Genomic DNA, 17693 nt, shown 5'->3' on the forward strand with positions numbered 1-17693 from the left:
TATAGTATAATATTGATGACTGTATAATAGTATAATATAGTATAATATTGATGACTGTATAATAGTATAATATAGTATAATATTGATGACTGTATAATAGTATAATATAGTATAATATTGATGACTGTATAATAGTATAATATAGTATAATATTGATGACTGTATAATAGTATAATATAGTATAATATTGATGACTGTATAATAGTATAATATAGTATAATATTGATGACTGTATAATAGTATAATATAGTATAATATTGATGACTGTATAATAGTATAATATAGTATAATATTGATGACTGTATAATAGTATAATATAGTATAATATTGATGACTGTATAAAGTATAATATACAATATAGTATAATATTGATGACTGTATAATAGTAGCCATATAGTATAATATTGATGACTACAGTAATAGTATAATATAGTATAATATTGATGACTGTATAATAGGTATAATATAGTATAATACTGATGACTGTATAATAGTATAGTATAGTATAATATTGATGACTGTATAATAGTATAGTATAGTATAATATTGATGACTGTATAATAGTATAATATAGTATAATATTGATGACTGTATAATAGTATAAGTATAGTATAATATTGATGACTGTATAATAGTATAATATAGTATAATATTGATGACTGTATAATAGTATAATATAGTATAATATTGATGACTGTATAATAGTATAATATAGTATAATATTGATGACTGTATAATAGTATAGTATAGTATAATAATGATGACTGTATAATAGTATAATATAGTATAACATTGATGACTGTATAATAGTATAATATAGTATAATATTGATGACTGTATAATAGTATAGTATAGTATAATATTGATGACTGTATAATAGTATAATATAGTATAATATTGATGACTGTATAATAGTATAGTATAGTATAATATTGATGACTGTATAATAGTATAATATAGTATAATATTGATGACTGTATAATAGTATAATATAGTTATAATATTGATGAGTGTATAATAGTATAATATAGTATAATATTGATGACTGTATAATAGTATAATATAGATAATATTGTGACTGTATAATAGTATAATATAGTATAATATTGATGACTGTATAATAGTATAATATAGTATAATATTGATGACTGTATAATAGTATAATATAGTATAATATTGATGACTGTATAATAGTATAATATAGTATAATATTGATGACTGTATAATAGTATAGTATAGTATAATATTGATGATCTGTATAATAGTATAGTATAGTATAATATTGATGACTGTATAATAGTATAATATAGTATAATATTGATGACTGTATAATAGTATAATATAGTATAATATTGATGACTGTATAATAGTATAATATAGTATAATATTGATGACTGTATAATAGTATAATATAGTATAATATTGATGACTGTATAATAGTATAATATAGTATAATATTGATGACTGTATAATAGTATAATATAGTATAATATTGATGACTGTATAATAGTATAATATAGTATAATATTGATGACTGTATAATAGTATAGTATAGTATAATATTGATGACTGTATAATAGTATAATATAGTATAATATTGATGACTGTATAATAGTATAATATAGTATAATATTGATGACTGTATAATAGTATAGTATAGTATAATATTGATGACTGTATAATAATATAGTATAATATGATGTGTATAATAGTATAATATAGTATAATATTGATGACTCGTATAATAGTATAATATAGTATAATATTGATGACTGTATAATAGTATAATATAGTATAATATTGATGACTGTAATAAATGTATAATAGTATAATATAGTATAATATTGATGACTGTATAATAGTATAATATAGTATAATAATGATGACTGTATAATAGTATAGTATAGTATAATATTGATGACTGTATAATAGTATAGTATAGTATAATATTGATGACTGTATAATAGTATAATATAGTATAATATTGATGACTGTATAATAGTATAATATAGTATAATATTGATGACTGTATAATAGTATAATATAGTATAATATTGATGACTGTATAATAGTATAATATAGTATAATATTGATGACTGTATAATAAGTATAATATAGTATAATATTGATGACTGTATAATAGTATAATATAGTATAATATTGATGACTGTATAATAGTATAATATAGTATAATATTGATGACTGTATAATAGTATAGTATAGTATAATATTGATGACTGTATAATAGTATAATATAGTATAATATGATGAGTGTAATAGTATAATATAGTATAATATGACATAATATAATATAGTATAATAAATGACTGTATAATAGTATAATATAGTATAATATTGATGACTGTATAATAGTATAATATAGTATAATATTGATGACTGTATAATAGTATAGTATAGTATAATATTGATGACTGTATAATAGTATAGTATAGTATAATATTGATGACTGTATAATAGTATAATATAGTATAATATTGATGACTGTATAATAGTATAGTATAGTATAATATTGATGACTGTATAATAGTATAGTATAGTATAATATTGATGACTGTATAATAGTATAATATAGTATAATATTGATGACTGTATAATAGTATAATATAGTATAATATTGATGACTGTATAATAGTATAATATAGTATAATATTGATGACTGTATAATAGTATAATATAGTATAATATTGATGACTGTATAATAGTATAATATAGTATAATATTGATGACTGTATAATAGTATAATATAGTATAATATTGATGACTGTATAATAGTATAGTATAGTATAATATTGATGATTGTATAATAGTATAATATAGTATAATATTGATGACTGTATAATAGTATAATATAGTATAATATTGATGACTGAATAATAGTATAATATAGTATAATATTGATGACTGTATAATAGTATAATATAGTATAATATTGATGACTGTATAATAGTATAGCATAGTATAATATTGATGACTGTATAATAGTATAATATAACGTATAATAGTATAATATAGATAATATTGATGACTGTATAATAGTATAATATAGTATAATATTGATGACTGTATAATAGTATAGTATAGTATAATATTGATGACTGTATAATAGTATAGTATAGTATAATATTGATGACTGTATAATAGTATAGTATAGTATAATATTGATGACTGTATAATAGTATAATATAGTATAATATGAAACAAAAGATAAAGATAATATTGATGATGCATACTAGCATAATATAGCATAACATTGATGATGTATAATAGCAGGAGTATAGTATAATATTGATGACTGTATAATAGATAATAGTAGTATAATATTGATGACTGTAAATAGTATAGTATAGCATAATATTGATGAAGTATAAAGTAATAATATAGTATAATATTGATGACGTATAATAGCATAATATAGTATAATATTGATGACTGTATAATAGAATAGTATAGTATAATATTGATGACTGTATAATAGTATAATATAGTATAATATTGATGACTGTATAATAGTATAATATAGTATAATATTGATGACTGAATAATAGTATAATATAGTATAATATTGATGACTGTATAATAGTATAATATAGTATAATATTGATGACTGTATAATAGTATAGTATAGTATAATATTGATGACTGTATAATAGTATAATATAGTATAAGATTGATGACTGTATAATAGTATAATATAGTATAATATTGATGACTGTATAATAGTATAATATAGTATAATATTGATGACTGTATAATAGTATAGTATAATATTGATGACTGTATAATAGTATAATATAGTATAATATTGATGACTGTATAATAGTATAGTATAGTATAATATTGATGACTGTATAATAGTATAGTATAGTATAATATTGATGACTGTATAATAGTATAATATAGTATAATATTGATGACTGTATAGTATAATATAGTATAATATATGAGTGTATAATAGTATAATATAGTATAATATTGATGACTGTATAATAGTATAATATAGTATAATATTGATGACTGTATAATAGTATAATATAGTATAATATTGATGACTGTATAATAGTATAATATAGTATATAATGATGAGTATAATATATAGTATAGCATATAGATGACCGTATAAAGTATGCTAATATAGTATAATATTGAGACTGTAAATAGTATAGTATAGTATAATATTGATGACCGTATAATAGTATAATATAGTATAATATTGATGACTGTATAATAGTATAATATAGTATAATATTGATGACTGTATAATAGTATAATATAGTATAATATTGATGACTGTATAATAGTATAATATAGTATAATATTGATGACTGTATAATAGTATAGTATAGTATAATATTGATGACTGTATAATAGTATAGTATAGTATAATATTGATGACTGTATAATAGTATAGTATAGTATAATATTGATGACTGTATAATAGTATAATATAGTATAATATTGATGACTGTATAATAGTATAATATAGTATAATATTGATGACTGTATAATAGTATAATATAGTATAATATTGATGACTGTATAATAGTATAATATAGTATAATATTGCTGACTGAATAATAGTATAATATAGTATAATATTGATGACTGTATAATAGTATAGTATAGTATAATATTGATGACTGTATAATAGTATAATATAGTATAATATTGATGACTGTATAATAGTATAATATAGTATAATATTGATGACTGTATAATAGTATAATATAGTATAATATTGATGACTGTATAATAGATAATATAGTATAATATTGATGACTGTATAATAGTATAATATAGTATAATATTGATGACTTAATAGAATAGTATAGATAGTATAATATTGATGACTGTATAATAGTATAATATAGTATAATATTGATGACTGTATAATAGTATAATATAGTATAATATTGATGACTGTATAATAGTATAGTATAGTATAATATTGATGACTGTATAATAATAGTATAGTATAGTATAATATTGATGACTGCATATAATAGTATAGTATAGTATAATATTGATGACTGTATAATAGTATAATATAGTATAATATTGATGACTGTATAATAGTATAATATAGTATAATATTGATGACTGTATAATAGTATAGTATAGTATAATATTGATGACTGTATAATAGTATAATATAGTATAATATTGATGACTGTATAATAGTATAGTATAGTATAATATTGATGTATAAGTATAGTATAATATTGATGACTGTATAATATAATATAGTATAATATTGATGACTGTATAATAGTATAATATAGTATAATATTGATGACTGTATAATAGTATAATATAGTATAATATTGATGACTGTATAATAGTATAATATAGTATAATATTGATGACTGTATAATAGTATAATATAGTATAATATTGATGACTGTATAATAGTATAATATAGTATAATATTGATGACTGTATAATAGTATAGTATAGTATAATATTGATGACTGTATAATAGTATAATATAGTATAATATTGATGACTGTATAATAGTATAATATAGTATAATATTGATGACTGTATAATAGTATAATATAGTATAATATTGATGACTGTATAATAGTATAATATAGTATAATATTGATGACTGTATAATAGTATAATATAGTATAATATTGATGACTGTATAATAGTATAATATAGTATAATATTGATGACTGTATAATAGTGATAGTATAGTATAATATTGTTGACTGAATAATAAATATAGTATAATATTGATGACTGTATAATAGCATAGATTAGCATAACATTGATGACGTATAACAGAAACAGTATAGCATAATATTGATGACAGATAATTGATAACATAGCATAACACACGACCGTATACATAACATAGCATAACAATGACCGATAATATGGGCAACATAACATTGACATGCATAATAGATAGTACATAGTATAAAATGATCACAATAGCATAGTATAGTATAATATTGATGAGTTAGTAAGGAATAATTGATGATGCATAGTATAATAATAGATAATATTGATGACGTATAACAGTATAAACATAGCATAACATTGATGACGCGAAATAGAGAGTATATAATAAATAAATATTGATGATGTATAATAGTATAGTATAGTATAATATTGATGATGTATATAATGAGTATAGTATAGCATAACATTGATGACTGCATAACAGCATAACATAGCATAATACGATGACCGTAATAGCATAGTATAGTATAATACTGATGACTACATAATAGCATAACATAGTATAACATGATGACGTGTAATAGCATAATATAGCAAAAATAAAACGCATAATAGCATAATAATAGCATAATATTGATGATGTATAATAGTATAATATAGTATAATATTGATGATAATAATAAGTATAATATAGTATAATATTGATGATATAAATATAGATATAATATTCGTATAATAGCATAGCATAAAGTATAATACGATGAGATAATAGCATAAATAGTATAAGATTGATAATGTATAATAGCATAATATATATAACATTGATGATGTATAATAGCATAACATAGCATAATGACAGTTAATAGATATAGATAATATTGATGACTGTATAATAGTATAATATAGTATAATATGGATGAACCGTATAATACATATGTTAGTATAATATTGATGATGTATAATAGGTATAAAAGAATAATAATAGTATAGTATAATAATAGTGTATTTAGAAATATTGATTTTTTTTTATTTTTATTTTTTTATTTCACCTTTATTTAACCAGGTAAGCCAGTTGAGAACAGGTTCTCATTTACAACTGCGACCTGGCCAAGATAAAGCAAAGTAGTGCAATAAAAACAACACAGAGTTACATATGGGGTAAAGAAAAAACATAAAGTCAGAAAATACAACAGAAAATATATATACAGTGTGTGCAAATGTAGCAAGTTATGGAGGTAAGGCAATAAATGGGCTATAGTGCAGAATAATTACAATAGTATTAACACTGGAATGCTAGATGTGCAAGAGATTATGTGCAAAATAGAGATACTGGGGTGCAAAAGAGCAAATTAAATAACAATATAGGGATGAGGTAGTTGGGTGGGCTAATTTCAGATGGGCTGTGTACAGGTGCAGTGATCGGTAAGGTGCTCTGACAACTGATGCTTAAAGTTATTGGGGAGATAAGAGTCTCCAGCTTCAGAGATTTTTGCAATTCGTTCCAGTCATTGGCAGCAGAGAACTGGAAGGAATGGCGCCAAAGGAGGTGTTGGCTTTGGGGAATGACCAGTGAGATATACCTGCTGGAGCGCAGACTACGGGTGGGTGCTGCTATGGTGACCAATGAGCCAAGATAGGGCGGGATTTGCCTAGCAGTGATTTATAGATGGCCTGGAGCCAGTGGGTTTGACGACGCAACATGTAGTGAGGACCAGCCAACAAGAGCGTACAGGTCACAGTGGTGGGTAGTGTATGGGGGCTTTGGAGACAAAACGGATGGCACTGTGATAGACTACATCCAATTTGCTGAGTAGAGTGTTGGAGGCTATTTTGTAAATGACATCGCCGAAGTCAAGGATCGGTAGGATAGTCAGTTTTACGAGGGCATGTTTGGCAGCATGAGTGAAGGAGGCTTTGTTGCGAAATAGGGAAGCCGATTCTAGATTTAACTTTGGATTGGAGATTCTTTATGTGAGTCTGGAAGTTGAGTTTACAGTCTAACCAGACACCTAGATATTTGTAGTTGTCCACATACTCTAGGTCAGACCCGCGAGAGTGGTGATTCTAGTCGGGTGGGCGGGTGCTAGCAGCGTTCGATTGAAAAGCATGCATTTAGTTTTACTAGTGTTTAAGAGCAGTTGAAGGCTACTGAAGGATTGTTGTATGGCATTGAAGCTCGTTTGGAGGTTTGTTAACACAGTGTCCAATGAAGGGCCAGATGTATACAAAATGGTGTCGTCTGCGTAGAGGTGGATCTGAGAGTCACCAGCAGCAAGAGCGACATCATTGATATACACGGAGAAAAGTGTCGGCCCAAGAATTGAACCCTGTGGCACCCCCATAGAGACTGCCATAGGTCCAGACAACAGGCCCTCCGATTTGACACACTGAACTCTATCTGAGAAGTAGTTGGTGAACCAGGCGAGGCAGTCATTTGAGAAACCAAGGCTATTTAGTCTGCCAATAAGAATGCGGTGGTTGACAGAGTCGAAAGCCTTGGCCAGGTCGATGAAGACGGCTGCACAGTACTGTCTATTATCAATCGCGGTTATAATATCGTTTAGGACCTTGAGCGTGGCTGAAGTGCACCCGTGACCAGCTCGGAAACCGGATTGCATAGCGGAGAAGGTACGGTGGTATTCGAAATGGTCGATGATCTGTTTGTTAACTTGGCTTTGAATACTTTCGAAAGGCAGGGCAGGATGGATATAGGTCTGTAGCAGTTTGGATCTAGAGTGTCACCCCCTTTGAAGAGGGGGATGACCGCGGCAGCTTTCCAATCTCTGGGGATCTCAGACGTTATGAAAGAGAGGTTGAACAGACTAGTAATAGGGGTTGCGACAATTTCGGCGGCTAGTTTTAGGAAGAAAGGGTCCAGATTGTCTAGCCCAGCTGATTTGTAGGGGTCCAGATTTTGCAGCGCTTTCAAAACATCAACTGTCTGAATTTGTGTGAAGGAGAAGCGGGGGGCATGGGCAAGTTGCAGCAGAGGGTGCAGAGTTGGTGGCCGGGTTAGTGGTAGCCAGATGGAAAGCATGGCCAGCTGTAGCAAAATGCTTGTTGAAATTCTCGATTATTGTAGATTTATCGGTGGTGATAGTGTTTCCTAGCCTCAGTGCAGTGGGCAGCTGGGAGGAAGTGCTCTTATTCTCCATGGACTTTACAGTGTCCCAAAACTTTTGGAGTTAGTGCTACAGGATGCAAATTTCTGTTTGAAAAAGTTAGCCTTTGCTTTCCTGACTGCTTGTGTATATTGGTTCCTAACTTCCCTGAAAAGTTGCATATCGCGGGGGCTATTTGATGCTAATGCTGTACGCCACAGGATGTTTTTGTGCTGGTCAAGGGCAGTCAAGTCTGAGGAGAACCAGGGGCTATATCGGTTCTTAGTTCTGTATTTTTTGAATGGGGCATGTTTATTTAAGATTGAGAGGAAATTACTTTTAAGGAACAACCAGGCATCCTCTACTGACGGAATGAGATCTATATCCATCCAGGATACCTGGGCCAGGTCAATTAGGAAGGCCTCCTCGCTAAAGTGTTTTAGGGAGCGTTTGACAGTGATGAGGGGTGGTCGTTTGACCGCGGACCCTGTAGGACGCAGGCAATAAGGCAGTGATCGCTGAGATCCTGGTTGAAGACAGCTGAGGTGTATTTAGAGGGTATATTAGTCAGGATGATATCTATGAGGGTACCCATGTTTAAGGATTTAGGGTTGTACCTGGTAGGTTCGTTGATAATTTGCGTGAGGTTGAGGGCATCTAGCTTGGATTGTAGGATGGCTGGGGTATTAAGCATATCCCAATTTAGGTCACCAAGCAGTACAAACTCAGAGGATAAATGGGGGGCAATCAATTCACATATGGTGTCCAGGGCACAGCTGGGGGCTGAGGGGGGTCTGTAGCAAGCGGCAACAGTGAGAGACTTATTTCTGGAAAGGTGGATTTTTAGAAGTAGAAGCTCAAACTGTTTGGGCACAGACCTGGATAGTATGATAGAGCTCTGCAGGCTATCTCTACAGTAGATTGCAACTCCACCCCCTTTGGCAGTTCTATCTAGACGGAAAATGTTATAGTTGGGGATGGAAATTTCAGAATTTTTGGTGGCCTTCCTGAGCCAGGATTCAGACACTGCTAGAACATCAGGGTTGGCAGAGTGTGCTAACGCAGTGAATAACTCAAACTTAGGAAGTAGACTTCTGATATTTATGTGCAAGAAACCAAGACTTTTGCGATTACAGAAGTCAACAAATGATAGCTCCTGGGGAGTAGGAGTGATACTGGGGGCTACAGGGCCTGGGTTAGCCTCTACATCACCAGAGGAACAGAGGAGGACTAGAATAAGGATACGGCTAAAGGCTTTAAGAACTGGTCTTCTAGTGCGTTGGGTACATAGAATAAAGGGGGGCAGATTTCCGGGTGTTATAGAAAAGATTCAGGGCATTATGAACAGACAAGGATATGGAAGGACATGAGTAAAGTGGAGGCAAACCTAAGCGTTGGGTAACACTGAAAGAGATAGTATCTCTAGAGGCATAAATTGAGTCGGTCTGTGAGTGTATGGGTGGAGGGACAAAGGGGCTAACCAAGGCAGGTTTAGCTAGGCTGGGGGTCTACAGTGATATAGTACAATTAGAAATAACCGAAACAACAATAAACTAACCATGTTTGGGCTGAGGCTAAACATAAACAGGATGTAGTACCGTAAAAAGGAACAGTCCAGCAGATATCAGCTGTATAGCTGAGTTATCACAAGGTCCGGTGGTGAAGCGCCAGTGAGCAAGAGGCCACGGCTAGCGTGTGCTACGTCCGTTTTGTTGTAGCCAGCTGGTAGCGACGGAAAAACTGATATGTTCTGGAGTCGACAACGCGCAGTGCTGACTGTCCGAATATCCGGCGATCAATGTCCAGTGATTAAAACCAATCCGCGGGGAAAAAAAAATCAAATGTTCTGGGTGAAACACCGCCAGCTGTGGCCAATAGCAAGTAGCTAGTTCAGTAGCTAGTTCAGTTTAGTGAGTAAGCGTGTGCTAACGGGCCAGGGCTAGCAGATGGATGGAATCTTCGTGGTTACGCGTAACCACATCAGACGATTTCGTCGGCAGACCAGTCGTGTAGGATCGGCGGGGCTCGCGTCAATCTAGGTGGTCCCGTCCAGTTGATAGAGAGGTAGATAGCCGGGAGATGGGCCTAGCTCAGGTTGATTAGCCAGACCACAGCGTCCGTTTTGTTGTAACCAGCTGGTGGCGATGAATCCGGAGTTAGAGGTCCAGTGAATCCGAGCGGAAGAACTGATATGTTCTGGGTCGATAAGCGCTGTGCAGACTGGGCCGAATATCCGGTGATCAATGTCCAGTGATTAAAATTAATCCTGCGGAAAAAAAATCCTATGTTCTGGTGAAACACCGCTAGCCGTGGCTAATAGCAAGTAGCTAGTTAGCTGGCTAGCTAGTTTCAACTGGAGATTCTAGATTCTGGATAAAAGGTAAGTCAATAATAGAATCCGTTCCACATTGAGTGAGGCAGGTTGCAGGAAAGTATATTTTGTAGAAGGATGAAAAGTCTGATAGGGAAATATGTACGAAAAATACAAAAAACTGGGTATTTACAGGCTATTTACAGACACACGACAGAAACAAGACTGCACTACTTCGCCATCTTGGATTGATGACTGTATAATAGTATAATATAGTATAATATTGATGAATGTATAATAGTATAATATAGTATAATATTGATTACTGTATAATAGTATAATATAGTATAATATTGATGACTGTATAATAGTATAATATAGTATAATATTGATGACTGTATAATAGTATAATATAGTATAATATTGATGACTGTATAATAGTATAGTATAGTATAATATTGATGACTGTATAATAGTATAGTATAGTATAATATTGATGACTGTATAATAGTATAATATAGTATAATATTGATGACTGTATAATAGTATAATATAGTATAATATTGATGACTGTATAATAGTATAATATAGTATAATATTGATGACTGTATAATAGTATAGTATAGTATAATATTGATGACTGTATAATAGTATAATATAGTATAATATTGATGACTGTATAATAGTATAATATAGTATAATATTGATGACTGTATAATAGTATAATATAGTATAATATTGATGACTGTATAATAGTATAATATAGTATAATATTGATGACTGTATAATAGTATAATATAGTATAATATTGATGACTGTATAATAGTATAGTATAGTATAATATTGATGACTGTATAATAGTATAGTATAGTATAGTATAATATTGATGACTGTATAATAGTATAGTATAGTATAATATTGATGACTGTATAATAGTATAATATAGTATAATATTGATGACTGTATAATAGTATAATATAGTATAATATTGATAACTGTATAATAGTATAATATAGTATAATATTGATGACTGTATAATAGTATAGTATAGTATAATATTGATGACTGTATAATAGTATAATATAGTATAATATTGATGACTGTATAATAGTATAATATAGTATAATATTGATGACTGTATAATAGTATAATATAGTATAATATTGATGACTGTATAATAGTATAATATAGTATAATATTGATGACTGTATAATAGTATAATATAGTATAATATTGATGACTGTATAATAGTATAATATTGTATAATATTGATGACTGTATAATAGTATAGTATAGTATAATATTGATGACTGTATAATAGTATAATATAGTATAATATTGATGACTGTATAATAGTATAGTATAGTATAATATTGATGACTGTATAATAGTATAATATAGTATAATATTGATGACTGTATAATAGTATAATATAGTATAATATTGATGACTGTATAATAGTATAGTATAGTATAATATTGATGACTGTATAATAGTATAATATAGTATAATATTGATGACTGTATAATAGTATAATATAGTATAATATTGATGACTGTATAATAGTATAATATAGTATAATATTGATGACTGTATAATAGTATAGTATAGTATAATATTGATGACTGTATAATAGTATAATATAGTATAATATTGATGACTGTATAATAGTATAATATAGTATAATATTGATGACTGTATAATAGTATAATATAGTATAATATTGATGACTGTATAATAGTATAATATAGTATAATATTGATGACTGTATAATAGTATAATATAGTATAATATTGATGACTGTATAATAGTATAATATAGTATAATATTGATGACTGTATAATAGTATAGTATAGTATAATATTGATGACTGTATAATAGTATAGTATAGTATAATATTGATGACTGTATAATAGTATAATATAGTATAATATTGATGACTGTATAATAGTATAATATAGTATAATATTGATGACTGTATAATAGTATAATATAGTATAATATTGATAACTGTATAATAGTATAATATAGTATAATATTGATGACTGTATAATAGTATAGTATAGTATAATATTGATGACTGTATAATAGTATAATATAGTATAATATTGATGTCACGCCCTGGCTCGGGGGACTCTCGTATGTTGAGCCAGGTTGTTAGTTTCTATGTTTTGTTGTGGGTTCTAGGTGATTGTATTTCTTTGTTTGAGTGACTCCCAATCAGAGGTAACGAGTGTCAGCTGTTGGCTCGTTGTCTCTGATTGGGAGCCATATTTGACTATCTGTCTTTCACGTTGTGTTTGTGGTTTCTTGTTCATTTCGGTTTGTGTGAAACCGTAGACGTCACGTTTTCGTTTGTGTTTTTGATCGTGTGATCATTTATAGGAATAAAATATGTTCACCTTCAACGCTGCGCATTGGTCCTCTATGTTAGACGATCGTGACAGAAGAAACCACCAAGATGGGACCAAGCAGCGTGTCCAGGAGCCGTCGCCAGGGAGATCCCTCACAGATCTCCTTCGCCTCCTGGACTGGGTCAAGCGAGGGAGGAAGACAAGGGCTTGACATTATGGCAGAAGGGCGAGAAGCTGGCGAGGGATATGGAGACGTGGTCCACGGGTAGGAGAGACGCCCCGAAATTTTTTAGGGGGGCTCACGACGAGCGGACCAGCAGGAGGCCGCGATAGAGCGGTCCAGTGGGTTGCCGGAGAAGGCCGCCGGGTTACGGGGGCCACTGGTAGAAGAGGGGATGGAAGGTGTGGAGGCACGGCGAGAGGTACTGGCATGTGTTGCCAGTCCGGTCCGGCCCGTTCCAGATCCCGGTGTGGAGCCAGTGGTGTGTCCCCAGTACGGTCCGGTCTATTCCTGCTCCCCGCACCGAACCTGCGGTGCGCGTCGCCAGCCCAGTCCGGCCCATTCCTGCTCGCCGCATCAAGTCTGTTGTGCGTCTCGTCAGCCCGGCTCTGCCCGTTCCTGCTCCCCGCACCAGGTCTGTGGTGCGCGTCGCCAGCCCGGTCCGGCCCATTCCTGCTCCCCGCATCAAGCCTGTGGTGCGTCTCGTCAGCCGGCTCTGCCCGTTCCTGCTCTCCGCACCAGGTCTGTGGTGCGCGTCGCCAGCCCGGTCCGGTCCATTCCTGCTCCCCGCGTCAGGTCTGTGGTGCGTCTCGTCAGCCCGGCTCTGCCCGTTCCTGCTCTCCGCACCAGGTCTGTGGTGCGCGTCGCCAGCCCGGTCCGGCCCATTCCTGCTCCCAGCACCAAGTCTGTGGGGGCGGTTCGTCAGCCCTGTCCGGCCCGCTCCTGCTCCCCCACACCAAGCCAGTGGTGTGCATCGTCAGTGCAGCACGGCCCGTGCCTGTTCCCCACACCAAGCCAGTGGTGTGCGTGGTCGGTCCGGCACGCACGTGCCTGTTCCACTGGAGCCGGATCCGCCGCCTAGGCGGAGTGCCCACCCGGTCCCTCCCCTGTTGTGTTTCGTTGGCGCGGTCGGAGTCCGCGCCTTTAAGGGGGTACTGTCACGCCCTGGCTCGGGGACTCTCGTATGTTGAGCCAGGGTGTTAGTTTCTATGTTTTGTTGTGGGTTCTAGGTGATTGTATTTCTTTGTTTGAGTGACTCCCAATCAGAGGTAACGAGTGTCAGCTGTTGGCTCGTTGTCTCTGATTGGGAGCCATATTTGACTATCTGTCTTTCACGTTGTGTTTGTGGTTTCTTGTTCATTTCGGTTTGTGTGAAACCGTAGACGTCACGTTTTCGTTTGTGTTTTTGATCGTGTGATCATTTATAGGAATAAAATATGTTCACCTTCAACGCTGCGCATTGGTCCTCTATGTTAGACGATCGTGACAATTGATGACTGAATAATAGTATAATATAGTATAATATTGATGACTGTATAATAGTATAATATAGTATAATATTGATGACTGTATAATAGTATAGTATAGTATAATATTGATGACTGTATAATAGTATAATATAGTATAATATTGATGACTGTATAATAGTATAATATAGTATAATATTGATGACTGTATAATAGTATAGTATAGTATAATATTGATGACTGTATAATAGTATAGTATAGTATAATATTGATGACTGTATAATAGTATAATATAGTATAATATTGATGACTGTATAATAGTATAGTATAGTATAATATTGATGACTGTATAATAGTATAGTATAGTATAATATTGATGACTGTATAATAGTATAATATAGTATAATATTGATGACTGTATAATAGTATAATATAGTATAATATTGATGACTGTATAATAGTATAATATAGTATAATATTGATGACTGTATAATAGTATAATATAGTATAATATTGATGACTGTATAATAGTATAATATAGTATAATATTGATGACTGTATAATTGTATAGTATAGTATAATATTGATGACTGTATAATAGTATAGTATAGTATAATATTGATGACTGTATAATTGTATAATATAGTATAATATTGATGACTGTATAATAGTATAATATAGTATAATATTGATGACTGAATAATAGTATAATATAGTATAATATTGATGACTGTATAATAGTATAGTATAGTATAATATTGATGACTGTATAATAGTATAGTATAGTATAATATTGATGACTGTATAATAGTATAATATAGTATAATATTGATGACTGTATAATAGTATAATATAGTATAATATTGATGACTGTATATTAGTATAGTATAGTATAATATTGATGACTGTATAATAGTATAATATAGTATAATATTGATGACTGTATAATAGTATAGTATAGTATAATATTGATGACTGTATAATAGTATAGTATAGTATAATATTGATGCCTGTATAATAGTATAATATAGTATAATATTGATGACTGTATAATAGTATAATATAGTATAATATTGATGACTGTATAATAGTATAATATAGTATAATATTGATGACTGTATAATAGTATAATATAGTATAATATTGATGACTGTATAATAGTATAGTATAGTATAATATTGATGACTGTATAATAGTATAATATAGTATAATATTGATGAATGTATAATAGTATAATATAGTATAATATTGATTACTGTATAATAGTATAATATAGTATAATATTGATGACTGTATAATAGTATAATATAGTATAATATTGATGACTGTATAATAGTATAATATAGTATAATATTGATGACTGTATAATAGTATAGTATAGTATAATATTGATGACTGTATAATAGTATAATATAGTATAATATTGATGACTGTATAATAGTATAATATAGTATAATATTGATGACTGTATAATAGTATAATATAGTATAATATTGATGACTGTATAATAGTATAATATAGTATAATATTGATGACTGTATAATAGTATAGTATAGTATAATATTGATGACTGTATAATTGTATAATATAGTATAATATTGATGACTGTATAATAGTATAATATAGTATAATATTGATGACTGAATAATAGTATAATATAGTATAATATTGATGACTGTATAATAGTATAGTATAGTAAAATATTGATGACTGTATAATAGTATAGTATAGTATAATATTGAAGACTGTATAATAGTATAATATAGTATAATATTGATGACTGTATAATAGTATAATATAGTATAATATTGATGACTGTATAATAGTATAATATAGTATAATATTGATGACTGTATAATAGTATAGTATAGTATAATATTGATGACTGTATAATAGTTTAATATAGTATAATATTGATGACTGTATAATAGTATAGTATAGTATAATATTGATGACTGTATAATAGTATAGTATAGTATAATATTGATGACTGTATAATAGTATAATATAGTATAATATTGATGACTGTATAATAGTATAATATAGTATAATATTGATGACTGTATAATAGTATAATATAGTATAATATTGATGACTGTATAATAGTATAATATAGTATAATATTGATGACTGTATAATAGTATAGTATAGTATAATATTGATGACTGTATAATAGTATAATATAGTATAATATTGATGAATGTATAATAGTATAATATAGTATAATATTGATGACTGTATAATAGTATAATATAGTATAATATTGATGACTGTATAATAGTATAATATAGTATAATATTGATGACTGTTTAATAGTATAATATAGTATAATATTGATGACTGTATAATAGTATAGTATAGTATAATATTGATGACTGTATAATAGTATAATATAGTATAATATTGATGACTGTATAATAGTATAATATAGTATGATATTGATGACTGTATAATAGTATAATATAGTATAATATTGATGACTGTATAATAGTATAATATAGTATAATATTGATGACTGTATAATAGTATAGTATAGTATAATATTGATGACTGTATAATAGTATAGTATAGTATAATATTGATGACTGTATAATAGTATAATATAGTATAATATTGATGACTGTATAATAGTATAATATAGTATAATATTGATGACTGTATAATAGTATAGTATAGTATAATATTGATGACTGTATAATAGTATAATATAGTATAATATTGATGACTGTATAATAGTATAATATAGTA

Source organism: Coregonus clupeaformis, chromosome 14 (assembly GCF_020615455.1).
Source record: "Coregonus clupeaformis isolate EN_2021a chromosome 14, ASM2061545v1, whole genome shotgun sequence".
NCBI lineage: Eukaryota > Metazoa > Chordata > Actinopteri > Salmoniformes > Salmonidae > Coregonus > Coregonus clupeaformis.